The 13,930-nt window shown below is 35.1% G+C and overlaps 1 pseudogene; it reads right to left on the bottom strand.

Annotated features, from left to right (window-relative positions):
- Window positions 1-647: 647 nt before the first annotated feature.
- On the bottom strand, window positions 648-9,535 carry LOC107583222 (E3 ISG15--protein ligase HERC5-like; annotated as a pseudogene).
- Between the last annotated feature and the right edge of the window lie 4,395 nt (window positions 9,536-13,930).

Genomic DNA, 13,930 nt, shown 5'->3' with positions numbered 1-13,930 from the left:
TATATATATATAATACATATATTACATACATATTATACATATATATATTATATGTAGGGAAGGCCCGCGGGGCTAGTTGTCACATATTAAAATTAAGCGAGTTGTACTATTACTTTCTGGAGGTTCGACTATTTAAATTATTTACCCAGTAGGGGTATTTGAAATGCAGTCGAGGTGATTAATTGAGCGCGATTTCACCGAAAGACCTTAACAGGTCGAGGCCCAGGCTGCCGTGTCATAACCATAGACTGTATAAAAACAGGTCATAGGGTCATAACCCGGGAATGGAGTTGGAGGAATGTAAATACTCCATGTCTATATAAACCTGGATTGTAAGAAATAAATGAACAAATATTCAAATATTTTAATTTAATTTTTAATTCAACACAGAAATTACAGCATTTTGAAAAATCTCTTAACTAATGTCAAAGAGAAATGTCTTGCCAACAGAAATCTTCAGTGTATATAAATGTAAACTTCTTTTTTCCCACTCATTAAAGCAGAAATTAATTGCTAAAGTATGTTACAACAAAGTTGTTACAACAAACCCAGTGATTCAACCATCCCCACTCTCCCTTAAATATGAATCAAGGATCAAGGTTATGAGCCCAGACCTCCAGAAACTAGATAACATGGATTAAAAACCCTTACTTGCCAAGAACCGGACTAAACTCTATCAAGTCTTTTAGAGATGGTTTGACATCAAGAAGTTTCTTGAACAGGGCTAAAGGAAAAGGCAGATGCACTACAGAGTTGTTGTTGAGAGCCAAGCCACACAGAATCCCAAACAGGAAGTACTTATCCTTCTCCACGCTGACCTGGTGTGGGATGATAAGTAGTTAAAGGAACACTCATAATCCTAGAAAATCGCAGCTTTTCATTTTCCGTCGGTCTTAGTACACGATGTAACTACAGAAGAGTCAAGTTTTAAATAGGAAAAATATAGAAACTCTTTGGTCATTTTTGAGCGAGAAATGATAACGGTCTAATCAGATTCAATGATCTATGCTAAGCTAAGCTAAAAGTGCTACCGCCAGACCCGGAGATCGGCTGAATGAATTCGAAAACCGTAAAACTCAACTGTTTAACTCTAGGGGAGTTGGAAAATGAGCCTATTTTTAAAAAAAGTGGAGTGTTCCTTTAAGGCCAAAATGAAAATACAGCAAACTGTAAAAACACAATGTATATCACATTAAAAGAGGCCTGACTTAACAAAATTGTATTACCATGTACGTCTTTAGCATAATGATCTAATTAAAAAAAGTATTTGCCTTACCTTTGTGGGGAACCAGCCCATAGTGTTGCTGTCATTGTACATGAGCAGCTGAGACTCTGGTGCACAAAGCTCTTTAAACACGTTGAGAAAAAAGTCCCTCTTGTTGACATCTGTTCTTTTGCTCACATCCTCCTTGTAAAGCACCTGTGTTAAATAACCAATGGCATTCATTCATGCTGCAGCTCATAAATCTGTTTGTCTGTTGCCATCTTGGTTTAGTTAAAAAAATTAATTCAGCACAGAATAATTGAAGTTTTTGAATCAAAACTTCACATAATTCAGTGTATGTGAATTCAGAGAATTTCTTGCCTTACCGACAGCCAGTATCTTCTGAGATCTACTGAGGGATCAGCTGTTCTTAGCTGATGGAAACAATCCTCCAGCAGTGCTGTGCGCCTCAGAGTCAGCTCAAAAAGCCAAAAGCATTTAAAATGATGTGAGCACAAAGAACATGGATGCAAAAGTCGTTTTCAGAACAATTTCAGGTTGATGTATTACCAGCCGTTCTTTGTTTTTCAAAAACCTACATTTTGACTCCAGGTCAAACATGTGCGGATATGATTTCAGATTGTTTAAAGCTGTCTGTAACAGAAGAAATGTAAAAAAGTAAGCTATTTTATCTGAAATATGCATATATATCGTATGTATGCAGCCAAACATCTTTGGTACTCACATCATAGTAGTGTTTAAATGCCACATATAAACCAATGTCAGTCCACACACAATCCTTCAAATCTTCCTCATTGACATGCAGCTGTTAATGTGGGGGAAATAAATCTCTTTTATTTTATCTTTCTTCAAACATTTCCATTGTGAGCTTCAATTAGTGATCTATCAACATAGCAGACCAGTATTTGACTTTTGAAATCATCAACAGACAACCATGGTCGAATGGAGTGTTAGTTTCCCCTCGTGTTACATCTACAATATATACTTTTATGATAGCTACATAATAGCATCATCCATCTTCCACCCTGTTCCCATATTGGGTAACCAGTAGTAAGAATTTCACAATTTTTGGTTCTCACCATAATTAGTAGATAAATAATCTCATAGATCATGAAGTCACTCTTTGTGATGTTTCTGTTGGTATTGCAGCAGACCTTCACAATAGAAACACAAATGTATTTCATATATGAACTAAGGTTAAATGGCTTTTTACATGGTACGTAAAGTAGTAGACAGCAAGTTTTTGCAATCTTCCATGAGGTGATCACTGTAAAAATACTGAATTATGTGATACAAGTAAAATAAACCAGTTAAATAAAATGACATGTATTTATTAAATGTTTGGTTTTATAGCTTGTATTTTATAGTTACTCCAGTTTTCACAAATCGCGTTCTCTTAAAGCGGAGTTCGTAATATCAGCTTTAAGAAAGTGTTTTTATGAAATGATTTAAACTGAATAATTACTGTTTACTATTGTCTTTTTAGAGGTTGGTTACATTCATAACCTGAGACGTTCCCATTCGAATGGAAACTCACACTGCGTCCCCTACAGGACACTATGAGACATTAAAACATTCTGTCATTATTTACTCACCCTCATGTCTTCCAAACCACTATGACTTTCTTTCTTCTGTGAAACATAAAAGAAGATATGCTGAAAAATGTCTCAAGTCAATGGTAACCAAAATTGTTTTCTAGCATGCCACAATTCTTCAAAATACCCTTTTTCAAGAAAAAAAAAGTCATTGCTGGTTTGGAATGACATAAGGGTGAGTGAATGATGACAGAATTTTCATTTTTGGGTGAACTATCCCTTTAATTTAACAATAGCCGAACAAATTTCATGTCACAGGATAGAACAGTCAATGTTGGCTTTTTTTATTACATATAAGGTACTGTAAATGTCAGGTCGCTATTAGAACCCAGTTTGAAAATATGTACTGTCAAACCAGGATGGATGTCTGTTAATGAAATCACACCTCACAGTGGCTGGGTACTGTGTAAAAAGCCATTACATTTTTATTTACTCAATTTTGTCTTGTGATATAATGTGTAACAAAAGGCACCTTATAGACCATATGAAGGATCTGCACAAATTTCTTCAAGCGTCTTGGTATGTCCCAGTTTATTCCTTGAAAAGCAATCTTTTCAATTAACATAGCAGATTCTTTTTTAAATAAGTCCACCACGTTTTTGAGCCAATCTTCAGGGAGTCTGGACCAGTAAGTCTCTGAGAATATAACATAACAAAAATACTTAGACAAAATAGCATAAAATAATGAAACAAATACAATAAGGACAACTACACAAAGGCTGAAAGGTCTTCAGCTTTACCTAACACCTTGCGAGCACCAGGATTCAGCTGAAGGATTTTGGAGGCCAGAGCTTCAGTGAGTTCAGTTCTTTGTTGTTCCTGAAGATGTCTGGTGAGTTCAGGCAGGAGAAGATAAAGTCTCAGAGCTTCCACACCAGCTTTGGATTCAGAGACGACAGCATCTGTTGAACCACCTTCACTACCTGAGGTACAAAAAAACAAAAACTGAATCTTATTGTCTACATTACAATCTAATGAACATTTTTATAAATGTTGGAATCATCATTACCTCTGATATTAAGCTTTTATTCTCTGATAACTTTGCAAAGGATGATTTAACCAGATCAAAATCCAACCCACAATGATCCTCAGACGTCCGATAATGGTCATCACAACTACAAAACCAGACATTAACATTAAAATCTGTGCTGGAACCACTGATCTATATAATGATATATAATATAAAGATATATAATGATTCTCTATAATAGATTAGTGGTTGGAACTCATTTTAGGCACAAAAAAAGAGATTAGTAGATTACAAAACGACCTAATTATGAGCTACCTTGTTTTAAGAAAACTTCCATTCAGAGATGCAGTGGAGGAAAATACTGTTTATTTCCCTGTACATGACAAAACAATTTCATGGTTATTATTATTATTATTTTTTAATAATAAATATTGCATATTCTTTATTATTTATTATTAAATAATAATAAATTAATATATTTTTAATAATTATTATTTAATATTATTTGTAAAACGACATTTAAAAAAGAAAATTTCATAAGTGGCAGGGACATTTACAAAAACTTAGGTTCCTCAACATCAGCATGAAAAAAATGTCAGTGAAAGCATTGTGTATAAAAGTCAAACACTCACTTCTTAATGGCTTTCCATGAATTTGTATCACTTTCGGACACCCAGCAATCAAACATTCTGTCATTTAATGTCAAAATCTCTCTGCTTGTATTGGATTTGGCCTGTTCTAACTCATTCCCAAGTTCCTACAAAATACAAAAGAGTAAAAAATAAGTGCTCTGTGCACTAATAGTTGAACTCTTAAACTGTTTGTGAATGAAAACGGTCTGTCTTACTTTGACAAGTAAGGCAAAGGAATGATTCTTCCCAGCAATGAGTTTTGCAATCGTATATTCATGATTATATTCTGTGTGCAACAAATATTTAGTTCAGTTCAAATATTTAGCGCTGAGCAACATGAATATAAAAATATTCATAACAAAATAGCCTATTGCCTAAAGATTATTTAATTACCAGTTGGCAGATTCACAGGGAAAGGCACAGACTGCTTGATCATTTCTTCGTTTCCCAGCTGCCCTTGCATCCCACATCCAAATGAGTAGATCAGCTTTGACGATGCGACTGATACGAGTGTGTGATGTCTTTATGAAAGAATCAAATGCTTATACCTAATTACTGAACTGAACCAACACATCACACATATTAACTATGTGAAGAATTTGAAAGAAATCTGTACTACTGCTCTGAAATGTTGATTGCTAATAAAGCTTATGAACAGTCTTTACCTCACACCTTTACCCACAGTTCAGCAACCACCCGCGGATGATGTTCGTCTTTAAATGAGTTGTGCCCAAGCTGACCAGAACCTCCTGATCCAAATGGGAATACTGTGCCGCCCTAATAACACAACCATAACATCAGCATCTATTTCAGATATTATGCTGCCTTACAATACAATGCAGAGCCTTTTATACATTTTATATTTCCTATAGCTTGATGTATACCATTCTATAATCTAAAAAATATAATAATAATAAAAATGATTGATTTTTGAAAATGTTGAAAAAATTATACTCTACTTTTGATAAAGTGGCAGTGTGTTCCCCTCCACATGAGATAGACACAGTTTTCTTCCGGTTGAGACTATTTACAACCGTTGGAATGTGTCTGTCTGCCTGCACACGGTAGATTTGTCCATGATGAGAACTTTTCCTCCATAAGCAAGAAGAACCGCACCATCTCCTCCACAGACAATCAGTCTGATTCTGTCATTCTTTAGCTGTAGATGCTCTGCAGTGAATAAAACATATTCATCAGTTCAACTTCTGTTCAGACTATAGACATAAAAATGGACTTGATTTCTAGGTTAGCTAATTTACACTTTATTTAATTCCATTAATTAGTCCAACATTAGGCTACACTGTATAGCTCAGTAGCTCATGTAGGCCTACTTTTAAATATAAATATATGGGGGAGAAAAACAAAACCTGCAGGTCGGAGTAATGGGCGTGGCAAAAGGTGGCGTGCCGAAAGGTGAATGCTAGGCTACATCAGAAACCAATCCTTCAATCGCAGTGTACTCCAGGGGTTCTCTCTGCTTTTTAAGGATGTACTGTTTGGCTTCTTTAATATACAAAAAGATAAAATTAATGAATATTTTATTATTAACCTATTATTACTTCTTGCAAAATTTCATATTCACCGCAGTAAATTCACTAATCAAAATCCTTTATATATGGTTTATAAAAAAGAGGTTCAACAGTATGTCCAGCAGAGTTCTTTCCCCATCCAAACACGACTCCAGAGAGAGACAACCCAAAGCTGTGGTCTCCTCCAGCACTGATCTGAGCCAGTGGGATCCCACTCAGACTCTGAACATGTTGAGCAGACGGAGAGCCGGGATGATCTTTCTCTAAACCCAGCTGACCATGAGAGTTCTCACCCCATACCAACAACTGACCATCTGAAAGAGCAACAGATCTGACACTCAAATGTCAGTTTATTCATATAAATCATGAGATGTTAAAATATGAAATCAAAATGGCAGATGCTAAATGGAATAGTTGTTAATACCGTGGGTTAGTGCCATTGAATGATGGTCTCCACATGCGATCTGAATCACCTGCCTGTTATCCAGACCTTTGAGAGGCCTTAGAGACAAGAAAATCTGTCAGATAGATATCTGTTTTTATCATTTATGGTCATTTATACTGTTATGCCTACATAAACAAACCTGCACACAGTGGATTTATCCAGAATGAGAACTTTTCCTCCATAAGCAAGAAGAACCCCACCATCTCCTCCACAGACAATCAGTCTGATTCTGTCATTCTTTAGAGGCTCTGCAGTAAATCAAACATATTCATCATTTCAAATTCTGTTCAGACTATAGACATAAAAATGGACTTGATTTCTAGGTTAGCTAATTTACACTTTATTTAATTCCATTAATTAGTCCAACATTAGGCTACACTGTATAGCTCAGTAGCTCATGTAGGCCTACTTTTAAATATAAATATATGGGGGAGAAAAACAAAACCTGCAGGTCGGAGTAATGGGCGTGGCAAAAGGTGGCGTGCCGAAAGGTGAATGCTAGGCTACATCAGAAACCAATCCTTCAATCGCAGTGTACTCCAGGGGTTCTCTCTGCTTTTTAAGGATGTACTGTTTGGCTTCTTTAATATACAAAAAGATAAAATTAATGAATATTTTATTATTAACCTATTATTACTTCTTGCAAAATTTCATATTCACCGCAGTAAATTCACTAATCAAAATCCCGTATATTGTTTATAAAAAAGAGGTTCAACAGTATATCCAAACTATTTCATCTTCCAAGAATCTCACGGCTTTTAAAACGGTTAATTTATTTAATCTTTTTAATTTATTTTGTTAAATCTTTCGTTTTGTATTATTTATTTATTATCTATAAATGGTGCTTTGCATGTAATGTCACCTCTTTGTATGTAATGTTGATATTCTCTGTATTTTTATATTTGGTACCTTGGCATTAATAATAAAAAAAAAAAGGAAACTAACCCCTAACCTTAACCCTTAAAGACCTTTATCCACGCCTCCTACCTTTCGCCACGCCCACTGCTCCAGCCTGCAGTTATCCCGCGGTGTCAGTCACCTAAACGAGTGCAGCATCTGTCACAGCCTGATGGATTGCATTAAAGGGGTCATATGATGCTTTTTTAAAGATCATTGTTTTGTGTATTTGGTGTAACAGAATATGTTGACATGCTTTAATGTTCAAAAAACACATTCTTTTTCAAATACTGTACATTATTGTAGTTCCTCTATGCCCCGCCTCTCTCAAGCAGTCTGCTCTGATTGGCCAGCTGATCCATTGCATTGTGATTGGCCGAACACCGCATGCACTCGTCGGAAATGTAACGTCCCTTACCATAAAAGCGAGCTTCATCTATCAAAATAAAACTCCAAATAGAAAGGAAAACTTGAAATCGCATCATATGACCCCTTTAAAAACATTTATTGTATTCGTAAATTTACTGAATCTAATTACTTTGTTAAAATATGTTCTCAGAAGTACTGTGCACTGTCTGTTTATGGAAAGCTGTGGAGTCAGTCACAGCATCTTTCGGCTATGGTTGGAAGGAGGGGCGGCGGTCCGAGGTTCGCAGTTCCCCCGCCGAACACGAGCCCAGCTCCGGCTCGAGAACCAGCACCGATATGGTGCAAAACAGAATAACAGAGACCGGTTGATTACACTTGAATTACTTTTAAAATCTAAATTGTTACTAATAAAATGTTTGTTACACGTGTTTAAATGTAGGTAATATTGTAGGCTATGTTAAACGGTATAGAATATGCTGTATTAAGACATTTCTGATACACTTGTAGGCTAATATGTAAATCTATAAGTGAAATCGTATGCCTTTATTATTCCCATGCAGTGAATTAATTTGTATACTTATATATATTTGTATAGTAGGCTATAACGAAGCCGTAACAGTGCTTGAGAGGGAGAGAAAGTGAGAGAGGGATAACATGAGCAACTATTTTCCTCAGTGAAAACACCTGTGTGTCTCTTGTCACTGAATAATTACAAGCTATAAAGCCGATGAGAGTGAATAATGCGTCAGTCTGTCAACTATGATTAATACTCCCATCTGTATGTGAGTGAGCAGCATTTACTAGCTATGCAGAAACCCTGTGGATCAAGCCCAGACCCATACTAATGGAATATGCATTCCTACATCTAAATATCTACATACCTATAATGCCAAATTTACTTTTTACTTCTTTTAAACGTTTTAATTTTAAACATGCATTTAATCTAGCTCTGGACCTCATTAATAGTGACTTTCTAATGGTTAATTAATGAGACAGTCTGTCCCTTATATGGTGTATGTTTACTGAAGGTATATTTGTGCATTATAAACATTTTTCTATTATTTTTATTTGTTTATCATTCTAGTAGGGTTAGGGTTAAATCTAACTGTATTTATTTATTTATTTTACTTTATTTTTTTGATGCGTTTGGCAGAAAAAACAGCATGCAGCTTGTATTAATTCCAGTAGAAACAATCCACCACTTTTACTTCCCCTGGAACCATATGTGTACCTTGATTCATCAGCAATGACCGTTCAGCGTCTATCTGATGTTAGGAATGATAACACAACAGGTGTGGTCTTGTTTGGAACGATAAGGTCTTCACTCTAAAGGGACTTATTTGAAAAGCCTTTTTAATTTTTTACAAATAAATGAAGACTTCAGATGCAACAGCCACTAAGTGCTGTCTGAAATGTTCTTCTAAAATGATCATTTTTATCAGGCTCCTATGCTTAGGTTCAGTAATGTTACCTTAATGGCAATGTATAGGTCCTTTTCTATGCCATTAAAGTGAAATAACTGAACATAAATATAGGAGCCAGATAAAAATGCTCATTTTAGATGAAAATTTCAGATGGCACATATAGAGGCTTTTGCTCCAACTCAGATCCAAACAAATGTGCAGAAAGAAAACAAACATGAGTGGTTCAGTATGAGAATAGAAGTCCATTGTCAGAGTTACAATGACTAACTTCTATACAGTATGGCTATTTTGAGTTGTGGTTTCCCATGCGAAACCACTTGATGATGTTTGCAGTGGTTTTGCAGACCAAGTATCAAAATGACGACAGCAGTGTGATATTGGCACCAGACTCCACGCTGCATGCTTATGTGATGATTCCAATAAACATCACCTGCTCGGGCAATGATCATGTTCTGTGCTACTGAAAAATACTCTCAGAAGCGAAATAGAGGCTAGAGATATGCAGCCATCGAAAGCATTGTTGGCTGTTACAGTTGTAGTTGTTACAAACAACTATATATTGCTTTAGTATTTTACAGTTTCTCCCACACAAAGGTTCCATTACACTCTAAAAAATGCTGGGTTAAATACAACCCAGTGCTGGGTAAAATAGGGACAAACCCAGCAATTGGGATGTTTTGACCCAGCGTTGGGTTAAATGTTTAACCCAACCTTCTGGGTAGTAACACAACCGCTGGGTTTGTCCCTATTTTACCCAGCACTGGGTTGTATTTAACCCAGCATTTTTTAGAGTGTAGGGTTCTTACAATGATGTCATAGAAGAACCATTTTTGGTTCCCCAAAGAACCTTTCAATTAACGGTTCTTAAAATAACCATCTTTTTTTCTTGGTGTGAAGAAACTAAATAATCGGAATAATCTTTTTTTTCACTACATTCTAAAAAATGCTGGGTTAAATATAACCCAGCAGTGGGTTGAAAAAGCGACAAACCCAGCTATTGGGTTGTTTTGACCCAAAACATGGGTCAAAACATCCCAATATCTGGGTTTGTCCCTTTTTAACCCAGCGCTGGGTTATATTTAACCCATAGTAACACAACCGCTGGGTTTGTCCCTATTTTACCCAGCACTGGGTTGTATTTAACCCAGCATTTTTTAGAGTGTAGGGTTCTTACAATGATGTCATAGAAGAACCATTTTTGGTTCCCCAAAGAACCTTTCAATTAACGGTTCTTAAAATAACCATCTTTTTTTCTTGGTGTGAAGAAACTAAATAATCGGAATAATCTTTTTTTTCACTACATTCTAAAAAATGCTGGGTTAAATATAACCCAGCAGTGGGTTGAAAAAGCGACAAACCCAGCTATTGGGTTATTTTGACCCAGCGGTTGGGTCCAAAACATCCCAACCGCTGGGTCAAAACATCCCAATATCTGGGTTTGTCCCTTTTTAACCCAGCACTGGGTTATATTTAACCCAGCATTTTTAAGAGTGTATAAAGAACCTTTTTGCGTAATGGTTGTTACAGGTTCTTTATTAAACCACAGATGTCAATAATTTTATTATTTTTAAGAGTTTATTAACTTATTTGCTTTTCTTATGTAATGTATTTACATAATAGAATATATCATCATCAACAGGGACTACTGCTTTTTATTGTAGACCTGTTAACATTTTTTTCTGTTGTGTTATTTTAAGTGTTAAAAAAGTTTCAAGATCTAGTAGCAAGAAGTTCAAGTATCAAGTTCCATATAGAAATGGCATCACTGCACTGCCCCTAACATGGTAAAGCTGAATGTGTGATGAGTCTGATGACTCTTTCAAGTTTTATGTTTATCTCTGATTTAATCTCTTTTTCAGTGAAATTGTGTAGGCCTCTGGTCAGGGATGGTACTTTGCTTTAACTTGAATGTTTCTGTGAAAATTTCAACCCCGTGGCTAAGGGGAATTTCGGTTTTAAATTTTGCTTGTCATTCCTTTACAGTAAATCAAGTACTTTAAAATGATTTGGTAAAAGTATAGGTCGAGTAGCCTTTAAACACTAAGAAAAAAACACAGCAAAGCAAAAGAAGAAAAATACCTTTCTTTGGCTCTTTAATAAGGTGCTGTTGCTTTCACAATGTAAAAGTCTAAAGAATTTGTGATTGAAGCTTCCAATATTTGCTTACTTAGACCTCTGGGCATTGAGGAAAATTGACATGTTCAAACATACTGTTATGCTGCACTAGCATGAAAACACAGCCATAAATGCAAAACCATTTCATGAATTTGAATACAATCTTAAAATATATAATAATTCAAATATATTAGTATAATTCATTATACTGTTGATGATAGGTATTTCTGTTCATGGGAGAAGAAACACTTCTAAATGCAGGGTCAGTGGCTATATGATATCTAAAGCTCTTGTCTTACCGTTAAAACTGACAAGTTTCATTTATTGAAAGACAGCAAGAGAAAAATGCCTTGAGTTAGCTCAGTGTATTACTTTTCATTTTTTGGTAAAAACAGTAAAAATACTTTTTGCAGAAGCTAGTAAATAATGAAATTTGCACAGAAAATTAAGAAACATTTTATTAATTGTCTTGGAGAAATTTAAATATTTCTGTGCTTCTTTTTAAAAAAAAATTTTTTTTATACATAAGATCCTTTAGAGTGAGCAGTTTTCTTTTGGTTAAGACATAATAACGATAAAATAAAATAAATAAATGAATTCCAAATAATACATTTCTTATAATGCAAAACATGCTTTAATCTAAGATTTACTAATTAAATTTGTAAATCAATAACCATCAGTCACATTAGGACATGTCAGTGATCGAGAGTAAGATGCTGTAATGACAGATTTGACTCATAAAATGACTCCAATGTGACTCACTGAGATGTGTCGCTTCGTTCTGTCACACCTGTTGAAAAATCCAAAAATACCCAAAAGGATGATCATGATGAGCTCACTGTGTTTCTGTGTCACACTGGATGGCAGGTGTGTGATCCTTAAAAAAAATCCCCCATCAATGAAAATTACATTTTTTTCTAATATATCTAATGCTCAGCATCCTCTCAAGCATCAACATCTAATTGACACCTTCTAACATCCAGTGAAAACCATTTTAGCCTCATCATTTTTAGTGGTTTGACATCTTTACTCTAGTTTGTGCTGACCATTTGCATTCTAGCAGTACAAATGGTCATCATTACTGCCAAGCGTTTGGCTGCTCAGTGAGGAATTTGAAGGGACTTCATGACTTTCCTATTGCCAGGTATAATTCCCATGACTCCTGCCAATATATGCATCTCATTTTAGTAATAGCTACAGAATGCAATGGAAGCAAGGCTAATTTTCATAACCTATAGCACAGGTTGCGATCTATCCTCAAGTCATCATAATTCCACTTAAAGAACTTTCTCCCAGGCAATTTATCTGGGCCCTAATGATTTTTGTTCCTTGTTTTTGCAAATAAAAGTGCCTCAGGGGTCTGATGTGACAGCCCCCCTCGTCATGTCAAAACTCGCCTGTAAGTGGCTGTAGGTCAGAAAAACTGCTATATTGCATGTAAAGGGGTAAAAAGCATGCATGTCAGGTCCTGGATTACTCATATCTGAACGTGCCTGCTCGTAAATATAACCGCTTTTGGAGCACATCTTTATACAGAAGAACAGGGGTACAAGAAGAAGATTATACTCATTTTGCCTAAACAAGAGTCTAGGTGAGTTTTAACATGCTCTTTTAAATGAAAAGTTGTCGTTTTGCTATTGAGGGACTTTCCTGTTGAAGAAACTGCATTGCTCGATTTTATGACTGAACTGGTACTGTTTTCAAGTGCAAGTTCAAGATTGTGTGTACACAGATTGGAAAAGTCTGTCAGGTTGGTGATAAACTAGGGACAGCCAAACTGCTCACCTGTTAATGAAAAACACAGGCAATGAAAGGGTGACATTTTTTGGCACATTGTCAGGCTTCAAACTGGGGTAGTCAAAGAAAAAATGTATTATATAATCCATAATATAGAAGAATCTTCTAAGACTTGATAGGTTGGTCTCTTTTTAAAGAAGAAAGTCAGCAGATTATTGCAAAATATTTTTTTCAAAAAATTAAAGTATCAAAAAGTTTAAATGTACTGTAAATAAAATGCACTATATTAATTTTATTTAATTTTATTTATTATAAATATTTTACATAACAGGTTTTACTCTAAACTTGGTATAAAATTAAAGCCTTATGTCTAAATAAGTTATGTTGCAAATTTGAAGTTGATATGAAAAATATTGAGGTTCCTGTGACATTTTATTTTGGGCGTCATACCACAAACAGTGCCATCCAAACTCCATTAAAACATTTTAATGCATTTTTTTTGTTACAAATGTCTAGATTTCTCTGTCAATATTACTTTTATCTCAAAATAACAACCTAATATGGAATCCTGAGACTCAGACCTTTCCAATTATATGTTTTTTATCAAGATTATAAAAAGGTTTGATTCTAAAAGACCATAATGCATTTTGTAATATGACACTTGACACTGCCCACTAAGGGAGACCGCCAAAGGATTTTAAAGTACTATTTCTATGGTAACGAAATGTCTGATTTCAAAATGGTTTTCAAAAAAAAAGAGTGCCAAGCGTCCCACAGGTGGGACGGTGACAGTTAACGTTTGATGTATAAGAATTACACTTTTTTTCAGCTCAAATGAATCCCAATTATGTGTAACTTCCATCATCAACATACTGAAAGACTCTAATCTGTAAAGGAAAATATCTTGTAAGTATTAATTTGTGGTCATGAGCTTATTGTGTTTGACGCCTAATTTATGATCAAAACGTGACAGAAAAAATGTCATACATATT

This window comes from Sinocyclocheilus grahami, unplaced genomic scaffold, assembly GCF_001515645.1.
Source record: "Sinocyclocheilus grahami isolate Dianchi unplaced genomic scaffold, SAMN03320097.WGS_v1.1 scaffold51.1, whole genome shotgun sequence".
Lineage (NCBI taxonomy): Eukaryota > Metazoa > Chordata > Actinopteri > Cypriniformes > Cyprinidae > Sinocyclocheilus > Sinocyclocheilus grahami.
Note: the sequence above shows the minus strand (reverse complement) of the source record. Positions and strands in the feature narration are given on the sequence as shown.